General features: G+C 48.6%; 1 protein-coding gene across 3 annotated transcripts in view; it reads right to left on the reverse strand.

Moving 5' to 3' along the window:
• LOC125133483 (kallikrein-15-like) overlaps positions 1 to 12,288 on the reverse strand; it is a 38,596-nt gene extending 26,308 nt beyond the window's left edge. For 2 of the 3 annotated variants that reach the window (XM_047791638.1, XM_047791637.1), the window contains exon 1: positions 12,180 to 12,288. The gene's annotated coding sequence lies outside the window, so the exon portion shown is untranslated. The remainder of the gene's footprint in view (positions 1 to 12,179) is intronic. The other variant, XM_047791635.1, reaches the window with a different exon arrangement.
• Between the last annotated feature and the right edge of the window lie 370 nt (positions 12,289 to 12,658).

A 12,658-nucleotide genomic window follows, 5' to 3' on the forward strand; every position in this document is an offset into this window, starting at 1 on the left:
TGGCTCCAAACCACAGCTCACGGCCACGCCAGATCCTTAACCCGTTGAGAGAGGCCAGGGATCGAACCTGCATCATCGTGGATACTAGTTGAATTTTTTTCCACTGCACCAGAATGGGAACTCCTCTACTGCATGTTTTAGATGAGATGTGATTTCCACAGGGTACCAAAAGCTTTACTAAAAAGGTACAGAGTGAGTGAGAAGTCTCCACTGTGACCTCACGTCTCATGTCTGTCCTCCCTGTCCTGTCTGTCTTGTCCTTACCCCTTCTTCAAAACAAAAGAATGAAAATATATTTCCTGGGTCCTCTACAAGGATTTTTGCTGCCAGAACAAGTGAGTGGAAGGATTGAAACCCAGCAGTGCTCTTGGGGCTCCTGGGCACACAAGCCTTCCTGTGTTCCCCGCTTGTTTATAGGGAATAGGTGGTAGGCTTCAGATCCTCCCTGAGTTCCAAAGCACAGGTCCAAACAATCACTAATTGCAGAAACCAGGGAGGAGCCGTCAAGAGACAAGGGTGCGCCTCAGGGCAGGGTCTGGCTCCCCCTTAAGGAATGCACCAAAGAATCTCTTCGAACCCTCTGCAGAAGGAAAGCCCCCAACAAAAGAGAAACAGAGGAGGACCAGAATCCGTCCTGAGGGCACTAAACACCAGCTTTGAAGAAGAATGGAATCTTGGAGTTGCCAGCGCAGTGGTTAACGAATCTGACTAGGAACCATGAGGTTGCAGGTTCGATCCCTGGCCTCGCTCAGGGGGTTAAGGATCCAGCGTTACTGTGAGCTGTGGTGTAGGGGGTTCCCTATCGTGGGAACCTCCATATGCTGCGGGAGCAGCCCTAGAAAAGGCAAAAAAGACAAAAAAAAAAAAGAAGAATGGAATCTTGTATGGGCCCCGATCTTTACCTATGGTTCTATTTTCTATGCTCAAACTATAAAACCACTTTCTAATCCCTCCCGGAGGAAGACACAGTCTGTAGGGCATTAACCTGCCACGGCCTCCTTTGCCCAGCAAAGAAATAAAACTATTTTTTTCTCTTTCACTCAAAACTCTGTTTTCTCATTTCTATTCAGCCCTGCTAGACAGACCGAGTTTCAGTAACAAGATGTGTCTTTATTTATTTTCCTCTTGCCTTTAACCACCAGGCTGGGCTTTTGTTTTTGTTTTTGTTTGTTTGTTTGTTTTTCGGGGCCCCACCCGTGGCATATGGAGGTTCCCAGGCTAGGGGTCTAATCAGAGCTACAGCTGCCCGCCTATACCCCAGCCACAGCAGCATGGGATCCGAGCCGAGACTGCGACCTACACCACAGCTCACGGCAACGCCGGATCCTTAACCCACTGAGCGAGGCTGGAGTCGAACTTGCAACCTCATGGTTCCTGGTTGGATTCATGTCTGCTGCACCACAATGGGAACTCCTGGGCTTCTTGAAAAGTAAGGTTTCTCCTGGTGCTCAGAGCACTTGGTGGATTCTTCTTTCTGTTATAAACATCCAAGACTTGTAAGGCCTCATTAGCTTCAAGGTTTGTGAAACACTGTTGAGATAATTACATAAGTTATAAGACAATGGCTGCTGTGAAAATGACAGATGATTCATAATTATATCTGAGTATAAAGCTCTCAGCTGGCAAGACATTCTCTCTCCCTCCTCCACACCCTAAAAACCTTATTACTCATTTTGTGGTGATCAGACCTGGCCAGAAAAAGCAGATTGAAAATAAAGCACATAAGATTGAGTGAAAAATGCACATAGGTGTTGTGGTCCTTACGTGTGGTTCGGAAAAAGAATGTTCAAAGCTCATAGTGAGGTGAAGAGAAAGAAGAGGGGTTTTTTTGGTTTGTTTTTGTCTTTTTAGAGCTGCACCTGCGACATATGGAAGTTTCCAGGCTAGAGGTCGAATTGGAGCTACGGGTGCCGGCCTATGCCAGAGCTACAGCCACGCCAGGTCCAAGCCATGTCTGTGACCTACACCACAGCTCACGGCAATGCTGGATCCTTAACCCACTGAGTGAGACCACGGATTGAACCTGCATCCTCATGGATACTAGTTGGGTTCATTACTGCTGAGCCATGAGGGGAGCTCCAAGAAGAAAGAGTTTATTGAGAAAAGAGATGCCTCTGATGCAGTGTGATGACTTCCTGATGATCACAGAGAGCCCAAGTGTGGGGTTGTGTCTTTTTACAGCACAGGGAGAGAGGTGAGAGTTCGATCCCTGGTCCTGGAACTTCCACATGTTGTGGGCATGGCCAAGACAAAACAACACAAAACACCTACCACTGTTACATTAGGAAAGCTGTTAATAAGAGAATAAACCCTATGAGTTCTCATTACAAGGAAAAAAGGTTTTTTTCTTTTTCTTTTCATCTATATGAGATGATGGGAGTTTGCGAACCTTATTGCAGTAATTATTTCATGACGTAGGTAAGTGAAATCATTACACTGCACACCTTAAACTCACAGGGTCGATTATATCTCAATACACATGGGAGGGAAAAAAAGGAACGGAAATCAATCGAAAAGTGAATACCCAAAACGTGAGGCCCTCAAACAAGAAAAATAAACACATAAAATGTTAAGAAAGACCTCCTGATTCTGGAGTTGGTTACGAAATTTGTGACACCTCCTTTAGTTAGTTGCATAAGTTATAAAATCATGACTAAGTGTGAAAATTAGCGACGACTCCCTTAATTGTTATCAGCGCCGGTAAATAACACAGCACCAAAGCTTCCCTGGCTTATTGCCTAAGGTACGCTGTTTTATTATTTTATTTTTTGGCTGCGCCATGGGGAAGTTCCCGAGCCAGGGATTGAACCCATACCACAGCTGCTGTAGTGCCAATGCCAGAGCCTGAACCCACTGCACCATGAACGAACTCCCAAGGTATATTGGTTTTTTTGGGTTTTGTTTTTTGTCTTTTTCCCTTTTCTGGGCCCGCTCCCGCGGCACATGGAGGTTCCCAGGCTAGGGGTCGAATCGGAGCTGTAGCTGCCGGCCTACGCCAGAGCCACAGCAATGCTGGATCCGAGCCGCGTCTGCAACCTACACCCCAGCTCATGGCAAGGCCGGATCCTTAACCCACTGAGCAAGGTCAGGGATCGAACCCGCATCCTCGTGGATCCTAGTCAGATTCATTTCCGCTGAGCTACAACGGGAACTCCAGCAAGTTAATAATTGCTCAAGAAAGGCAGCAGATTGCCTGCAAGGAAGCAGGCTTGCTTAACAATAAAACCATAAAAAAAGTACAAGATATGCCTCGGGTCATGAATGAAAGATAAGATCGGGCCTGACTTCAAGTTCAGCAAGACAATGATCTTTCGGACCCAGGACAGGAATGTAAGGGAAAGACGACCTCCCAAAGCCGGAGTCCCTCATTATTCGGGAACCTGAGATGAGGCAACATATTTTAGCATCCGTTGCCACCCTTCTGCCTGGGACCTGGAGTTTGGCGCCTGCCCCCCCCCCACCCCGCCCCTACATGGACTGAATCATGAGCCACAGCAGGTGCCGACCTGCAACCCCCCCTGAGCAGAGCTTGGGGTGAACATCAGGACTGAGGCATTCCCCCGCTCTAGGAAAACTGGCAGAACAGGTCTCCAGATAGTCAGACATTGTAGGAGAAGATGTTATGACCCCAATTCTTGCATCTCCTTGTATCTAGAAAAACACGAAACGCCTTCACGGTGCTGTCGGCTCCAAGGGATTTGTAACCTTCAGGAGAATCGCAGCAACTTCTGTGAAATGCATGCAGGGCTGCAGGCACCTCCCCCTTCTCCGGTATCACATAGGCACTGATATTTTTTCCCCTTGCCTCTCTGGGGCACTATTTGCTGCCCAGGCTCTTTTATTTATTTATTTATTTATTGCTTTTTTAGGGCCGCGCCTGCAGCAGCTGGAGGTTCCCCAGGTTAGGGGTCGCATCGGAGCTACAGCTGCTGGCCACTGCCACCTCCACGCAGGATCTGAGCCACGTCTGCAACCTACACCACAGCTCACGACGATGCCAGATCCTTCACCCACCGAGCGAGGTCAGGGATCGAACCTGCAACCTCGTGGTTCCTAGTTGGATCCGTTTCCACTGAGCCACGACGGGAACTCCTCAGTTTCAGTTTCTAGACAGTCTTTCTTGAGACCCAATGCCAGAGGCAAAGCTTTCTAGAGTGTTATGTTCCATCATCCTGAAAGCAATCCTGTAAAACTGTACTACCAAGCTTATCATTTCACAGACGTCCAATACAGAGCAAAGCTGGGGCTGAAACTCAGCCTCTATCCACGGGTGTCGAATAGAAATGCAGAGACGGGGCTTGGGGCAAAGAAGAAAAAAACAGCTTTATTGCTTTGCCAGGCAAAAGCGGCCACAGCAGGCTAATGCCCTGAAGACGGTGCCCTCCCTTGGGAGAGATTAGGAAGTGGTTTGATTGATTGGGAGCAGAAAATAGGGCCACAGATAAGGACCGGGGTAGATGCAAGCTTATGTTCTTCAAGCAGGTGCGGCCCTAGAAAAAGACAAAAAGACAGGGGAAAAAAAAAAAAGAGACAGAGCCGTCATGGCTCAGTGGTTGATGATTCTGACTAGGAACCATGAGGTCTCGGGTTCGATCCCTGGCCTCGGTCAGTGGGTTAAGGATCTGGTGTTGCCGGGAGCTGGGGTGTAGGTCGCAGACACGGCTCAGATCTGGCGTGGCTGTGGCTGTGGTGCAGACCGGTGGCTACAGCTCCGATTCAACCCCTAGCCTGGGAACCTCCAAAGGCTGCGGGTGCGGCCCTAAAAAGTAAAAAAAAAAAAAAAAAAGGTAAGAAGAAAAAGGTAAAGTTAATCTTTATATTTTATTTAACCTAAAACAGACTGCAATAGTCTGAACATGTACTCAATACAGATATTAATGTGATCATTTACCTTTTTTTATAAGAGGTCTTTGAAATCTGAGGTGTATTTTCTACTTACAGTATATCTCATTTCAGACTAGCCTCATTTCCTTCCTCTTTTTTTTGCTTTTTAGGGCCAAACCCACAGCATATGGAGGTTCCCATACTAGGGGTCAAATCAGAGCTGTAGCCGCCGGCCTACACCACAGCCACAACAACGCGGGATCCGAGCCACATCTGCAACCTATACCACAGTTCACAGCAACGCCCGATCCTTCACCCACGGAGCAAGGCCAGGGATCGAACCCGCATCCTCACAGACACTATGTTGGGTTCTTAACTCACTGAGCCACAATGGAAAGGCCTCATATGCTTTGATGCAGTCTAAATTGCAAGGAGAGAAAACCTCAGGCCATGTCCTATGATGGGACTTAATGAGAACATTTAGGAGGAAAAAGATGGCACCAATGCCTTTGAGAATCCAGAGTGCCCATGTGGGCATCCTCCTTTGTGGAAAAGTTAAGGTCGATAGCTAAAAGCCTTATGTGGAACCATTGCAAATAAAGCTGCTATGAGCATCTGTCTGATGGTGCTTTTAAGTTGCATTTTTCTCATGATTATAGATGTTGAGGGAGTTCCCGCTGTGGTGCAGTGGGTTAAGAGTCTGACTCCAGTGGCTCAGGTTGCTGCAGAGGCTCAGGGTCTATCCCCAAAGGCACAGTGGCTTGAAGGATATGGTGTAGGTCCCAGCTGCAGCTCAGATTCAATCCCTGGCCTGGAAGCTTCCATATGTGTCCCTTAAAAAAAGAAAAAAATGTTGAGACCTTTTCACACGCTGTTGAAGAGATGTATTGGCCTTTTGCTACCTTCTGCTGTAAAGTAGTCCTAGCTTTGGTTTCCTCTCAAGGAAAGAGTTCTTGAGATATTTTCTAACTTCCTTAATGTACATAGAAGTTCAACCTTCCAGCTCTGCTGTGGCTCCGAGGTAACAAGCCCAACTAGAATGCCTGAGGATGCAGGTTGGATCCTTGGCTCTGCTCAGTGGGTTGGGGATCCGGCACTGCTGTGAGACGCCGGGTAGATTGCAGACACACTCGGATCCTGCATGGCTGTGGTTGTGCCATAGGCCGGCAGCTCTGCTTCCACCCCTAGCCTGGGGACTGTCATATGTTGCAGCTGCAGCCCTGAAATGAAAAATAAAATCATCCTTCCCATGGGTATTCATTTCTTGGGGCTGCTGTAATAAAGTCCCACAAACTGAGGGGCTTAAAACAACAGAAATGTATTCTTTTACAGTTTTGAAGATCAGATGCCCAAAGTCAGGGTATCTATAGGGCTGTTTTCCCTCTGAGACTCTGGGTAAAATAGTTCCTTCTCTCTTCCAGCCTCTGCTGGTGGCTGGCAATCCTTGGCACTCCCCAGCTTGCAGCAGAATCACTCCAAACTCTGCCTCTGTCTTCCCATGGCTTTCTCCCCTGTGTCTCTGTCTTCTTATCACCTTCCCTCTTCATATGAAGACACCAGTTATACTGGTTTAGGGTCCACCCTTGTCCAGCATGACTTCATCTTTAATTATTTGCCATGACCCTGTTTCCAAACGGCCACATTCTGAGGTCCTGGGGATGAGGACTGCAACGTATTTTTTTGGGGGGTGGGGGCACAATTTAACCCAAATACTCTAGACTCAGTGGCCTTTTGCCCCTGAATTATGTCCAGGTTCCACCTTGGAAGCAAAGATGCCTCCTGAAATTGGTAGAGCATTGTTTGGTCTTCCTGCACCCAGGCTGGGGCAAACACGGTACATGAAGCGGAACTGTCATCCCAGTGGTATGTAAAGGAGTTTGACCCATCCACGGTTCAGATAGGTTGAATACCTCGGGAACCGGCACCCGAAGCCACCAGACTCCAGATGTCCTGCCACCTTCCTGGCTTTCCCAAGTCAGTTCTTCAATGGGCCTCAAGGTGGCGCCATGGAGCAAATGGTGGATTCATAATAACACGGGTTTAAAATTCCTTCTTCCCTGGGTGCTCGGCGGTGCCTCTCAATCCTGAAGAGGAACAGGAATCGCCAGGGGATCTTGCTAACCTGCAACTCCTGATTCAGCTGCTCTGAAGAGGGGCCAGGAATAAACTCCTCAAACTGAATCCTAGGGGATGCTTAAGTATCAATGACTCCCTTCACATTTGTGCAGGCAGCTTAGGGAACTCTGGGACAATAGTAAGAAAGTTCTGGAGTTCCCATGGTGGTGGTGGCGGTGGAGCAGCAGAAAGGAACCTGACTAGGAACCAGGAGGTTGCGGGTTCGATCCCTGGCCTCGCTCAGTGGGTTAAGGATCTAGCCTTGCTGCAAGCTCAGGTGTAGGTGGCAGATGCTGCTCAGATCCAGCTTTGCTGTGGCTGTGGTTTAGGCCAGCAGCTGTAGCTCGGATTGGACCCCCTGCCTGGAAACTTCCAGATGGCATGCTGGATCCTTAATCCACTGAGCGAGGCCGAAGATCAAACCCGCATCCTCACGGATCCTAGTCGTGTTCATTACCTCTGCCCCACAACCGGAAGTCTCAAGGCAGGTCCCAGCATCCAGAACAGGAAACAGATGTTCTGCTGAATTCATCACCTCTGGACTATGGGGCAGACACTATCCGGGGGGGGGGGGGGGGGGCAGGGGGGGGACCCAGCCCAAGGGGTGGGGGTGGGGCACTTAGGCATCTGGAAGTGGGGAGAGCTAGGTCAGGGTCATCGGAGGAAATCTAGGGTCCTGGATTGATTCCCCCCCCCCCCCAAAAAAAAAACTCTCACTGTAGGAATCCTTCTTATCCTTCTCTCTGGTTTTTGGTTTTGCTTTTTGTTTTTGGTATCTGTGTGTCTCTCCCCTCTTTATCTAGCTAGCTAATTAGCTATCTGTCTATGTATGTGTCTATGAATGTATGAATGTAACTTTTTTTTTTCTTTTTAGGGCCACACCCATGGCATATGGTGGTTCCCAGGCTAGGAGTCCAATCGGAGTGGACACAGCCACAGCCACAGCAACACCAGATCTGAGCCATGTCTACGACCTACACCACAGCTCACGGCAACACCGGATCCTTAACCCACTGAGGGAGGCCAGGGATGGAACCCATGTCTTCATGGATACTAGTCGGATTCGTTAACCGCTGAACCAGAACAGGAACTCCCTGTATCTATCTTACTGAGACCTTCTCTCAATTTCCCTAAGTCCTTCCATTGAACCTTTCTCTGTAGTTTTGTTTTAGTCTTTTTTTATGGTTCCACATAGGGCTGGCTCCTTCTCTCTCTCTCTCTCCTCTTTAAATCTCTGTGTCTGTACACACCTACAATTCAAAAAGATACATACATCCCTATGTTCATAGCAACACTAGTCACAATAGCCAAGACATGGAAACAACATGAAAGTCCGTTGACAGATGAATGGATTAAGAAGATGTGGTACATATATACAATGGAATATTACTCAGCCATAAAAAAGAACAAAACGATGCCATTTGCAGCAACCCGGATGGAACTAGAGAGTCTCATACTAAGTGAAGTAAGTCAGAAAGAGAAAGACAAATTCCATATGATATCACTTCTATGTGGAATCTACAACATGGCACAAATGAACCCGTTTATAGAACAGAAACAGACTCAGACATGGAGAACAGATTTGTGGTTGCCAAGGGAGAGGGGAAGGGAGAGGGATGGACGGGGAGTCTGGGGTTGGTAGATGCAAACTATGGCATCTAGAATAGATAAGCAATGAGGGTCTGCCATACAGCGTAGGGAACTTAATCCCATCACTTGTGATCCTCAACGTGATGGAAGATAATATGAGAAAAAGAATGTATGTATATATGTATGACCGGGTCATTCTACTGTACAGCAGAAATTGAGAGAACATTATAAATCAACACTACTTTAATACACAAAACTTAAAAGAAAATAAATAATTCTGTCTCTAAATCTCTTTTAGCCTTTTTTTTTTTTTTTTTTTTGCCATTTCTTGGGCCGCTCCCACGGCATATGGAGGCTCCTAGGCTAGGGGTCGAATTGGAGCTGTAGCCACTGGCCTACACCAGAGCCACAGCAATGCAGGACCTGAGCCACGTCTGCAACCTACCCCACAGCTCACAGCCACGCCAGATGCTTAACCCACTGAGCAAGGCCAGGGATCGAACCCACAACCTCATGGTTCCTAGTCAGATTCGTTAACCACTGCGCCACGACGGGAACTCCGAGTCTCTCTTTCTTTAAAGCTCTCCGCCTCTCTCCCCTATTCCCATACCTTCCCTCTTCCCCGAATCATCACCCACCTCCCTAGCTTTGACCCTGCATCCCTCTGTTTACGTTCGTTGGCTCAAGTGCCTTGTGGTTTCAGGCGTGAGCTCAGGACTCCTACTCTCTCGATTCACAGCCTGGCTCCGCCACGTACCACCTGCAGAAGGGGAGCCAAATTCACCCAACCTCGCTGCCCTGGCAGCCTCCTGACTTGTTGAGCTCCTCCCTCCTGAGACCCTGCTGTCACAACCAGAGAGACCCGACATGCCACGAATGCAGCGAGGTGTCTGGCACTCAATAAATGGTAGCTGTCGTCATTGTCATAGTTATCATTATTATTAATAAAAGCTAACCCACTGCCAACCTCCCTGTAGCCAACAATTAGATGCTTATCTGGTGTGAAGAATGCATGGGGAAGGTCCTCCCACCAGCAAAATTGGGGCCACTCCCTGACCTCGGTTTCTAGCCAGGATCACCCCAAGAGCAAGGGCACTGGGGTGGAGGACGCGCCAGCTTTCCGAGACACACCCGATGACATGTTTTGTCCTTAGTCTTGGCCTCTCTAACACCCTGAGCCAATTCGGGGCATTTGGTACGTGTGTTGGGGGGGCGGGGTGTTCAAGCAAGAATCAGCCACATTGGGGTAGATTAAGGGGCTGATTTAATAAGTTAAGGGTGTATAATTGTATCAGAAGGTGGCCCCAGTGAGTAGAAACAGACAGGAGCACACACACCGCTTCCCTGACCTTGCAGAAGAAACTCAGCCTCCTGGACACTCTTTTCACTTGTTTACTTCAAAAAAAAAAATTTTTTTTTTTTTGGTCTCTTTGTCTTTTCTAGGGCCGCCTCCACGGCATGTGGAGGTTCCCAGGCTAGGGGTCCAATCGGAGCTACAGCTGCCGGCCTCCACCACAACCACAGCAACGTGGGATCCGAGTCACATCTGCAATCTACACCACAGCTCATGGCAATGCCAGATCCTTGACCCACTGAGCGAGGCCAGGGATCGAACCTGCAACCTCACGGGTCCTAGTCGGATTCGTTTCTGCTGTGCCACGATGGGAACACCAAGAAGCTTATTTCTTTTTGTGGTGTTGTTGTTTATTTTTTTTCCGCTGTACAGCATGGGGACCAAGTTACACATGCATGTATACATACTTTTTCCTCCCATTGCTGTGTTGTGATATAAGTATCTAGATAGAGTTCCCAATGCGACACAGCAGGATCTCATGGTAAACCCATTCCAAGAGTGATAGTTTGCATCTGTTAACACCAAGCTCCCGATCCCTCCCACTCCGCTCCCCCTCCAGGACATCTGAAAGTCTCTCCTCCAAATCCGTGATTTTCTTTTCTGTGGAAAGGTTCCTTTGTGCTGTATATTAGATTCCAGTTCTCAGTGATATCATATGGGATTTGTCTTTCTCTTTCTGACTGATTTCACTCAGTATGAGAGTCTCTAGTTCCATCCATGTTGCTGAAGAAGCTTATTTCTTGCACCACCACAGCCCACTTCGCACCGCTTTCATCACCACGCAGCAAGCATACTCCTCCCTTAATGCAAACTATTTACTGACATAGGTCCCATCCTGGTTCCCGAGCCAGCCTCCCTGCTGGCAAGGACAGAGCTGCATCAAGGAAGAGGAAGTCAAATACGTCCAACGCCTAGGCTTTTAGTTCCTGGAGACTTTATTTCCCCCATCACCTCTGTATCAGCAAACCGAAAATCTGTTACAGTAGCCCAGACACTTGAGGTTTTAGTCTCTCTCTTTTTTTTTTTTTTTTTTTCTTTTTAGGGCCACACCCAAGGCATATGGAGATTCCCAGGCTAGGAGTAGAAGTGGAGCTGCAGCTGTCGGCCTACACCACAGCCACAGCAACACAGGATCAGAGCCTCGTCTGTGACCTTCACCCCAGCTCACGGCAACACCAGATCCTTAACCCACTGAGCAAGGCCAAGGATCGAACCTGAGTCCTCATGGATAATAGTCAGCTTCCTTCCTGCTGAGGCCTTTTTTTTTTTTTAATTTATTTTACTTATTTTATTTATTTTATTGATTTTTTTGTCTTTTTGCCTTTTCTTGAGCCGCTCCCGCGGCATATGGAGGTTGCCAGGCTGGGGGTCCAATCGGAGCTGTAGCCACTGGCCTATGCCACAGCCACAGCAACGCAGGCTCCAAGCCGCGTCTTCGACCTACACCACAGCTCATGGCAACGCCGGATCCTTAACCCACTGAGCAAGGGCAGGGATTGAACCTGCAACCTCATGGTTCCTAGTCGGATTCGTTAACCACTGCGCCACGACGGGAACTCCGAGGCCATTTTTTTTTTTTTTTTTTGAATGGCCTCACCTGCTGCATATGGAAGTTCCCAGGCCAGGGACTGAATCCCAGCCATAGCTGCGACCTACACTGCAGCTACAGCATTGCCAGATCCTTTAACCCACTGGGGCCACCGCAGGACCTTCCCAGCTAATGCCTTATTGCTTAGAACTGGATCACGTGGCTGCCCGGGTGCAGGGTGAACAGCTTTATTCAGGTCACGTGCCAGCCCCGAGCCAGACACCCGCTTGGGCGGTAATGCCTTGTGGAGAATGACAGCTTCATTTCTGTTTAGCTCAGCTTGCCCTGTGCTAAGTCAGACAAGTTCATGGTCCCTCCACCTCTTCCTCCTGGCTCACGCGCTTCCCTTCTGATCTCCTGTTCACCCTGGAGCCTAAACCGGATCCAGGATACATCAGGCTTCTGCCATCAGGGGTCAGAAGCATGGCGATGGGGTGGGTGAAGCCGCAAAGCCCACTGCGTCTCCTAAACTTTTTGCGTCGTAGTTTTAGCAAAGGCCACATCAGGAAAGTATTCAACTGTTTAAAACTTTTGGAGAAACTAGAAACTACCCCCATGCTGAGTCACAGCAAAAAACGGGCAAATAAATTGAACTACACTGACACAAGAGTATAACGTGCAGCAGTGAGAAGGAAACGTTTATGACTGTAGACAAAAACCAAAGTGAACCGAGTAAATATAATCTGGATGGTGAAGTCTACAACTTACCTCTCCGGACGTGTCCGTTTCCTCGACGGCCACTCCCGCCGCCTTCTTGGGGGCACCGCTGCCGACCACCGCCGACCACCGCCGATGAAGAGGAGACTCGAGGCCCCACCCTTCTTTCTCATAGCTGATTGGACCCAGAGGCAGCACCTGACCTGGGAGCAGCCAATCAGCTTCTCGAATGTGAACTAAGAAAAGCCAATCCCAGGGGCCAGTTATCAGGGGGGATGGCAAGGAAATAGAGGATGCCCTTCGGAGGAAAGAAGAGAGCGACCAGGAAAGCAAGGTCACCTGAAGGTGGGGAGAGCCATCCCAGAGGCAGCTGCTTCTGTGCTAATGTTTTCTGATAATTGTTGTTAACTCACCTCTCTTTTCTACTCTGGCGGATCAGCAGCTCCGCTTTGCTCTCTCCCAGCAGCCAGCATGATCATCTTCTTCTTCTTTTTTTTTTTTTTGCTTTTTAGGGCTGCACCTGCGGCATA

The sequence above is a fragment of the Phacochoerus africanus genome, chromosome 8 (assembly GCF_016906955.1).
Source record: "Phacochoerus africanus isolate WHEZ1 chromosome 8, ROS_Pafr_v1, whole genome shotgun sequence".
NCBI classification, from domain to species: Eukaryota; Metazoa; Chordata; class Mammalia; order Artiodactyla; family Suidae; genus Phacochoerus; species Phacochoerus africanus.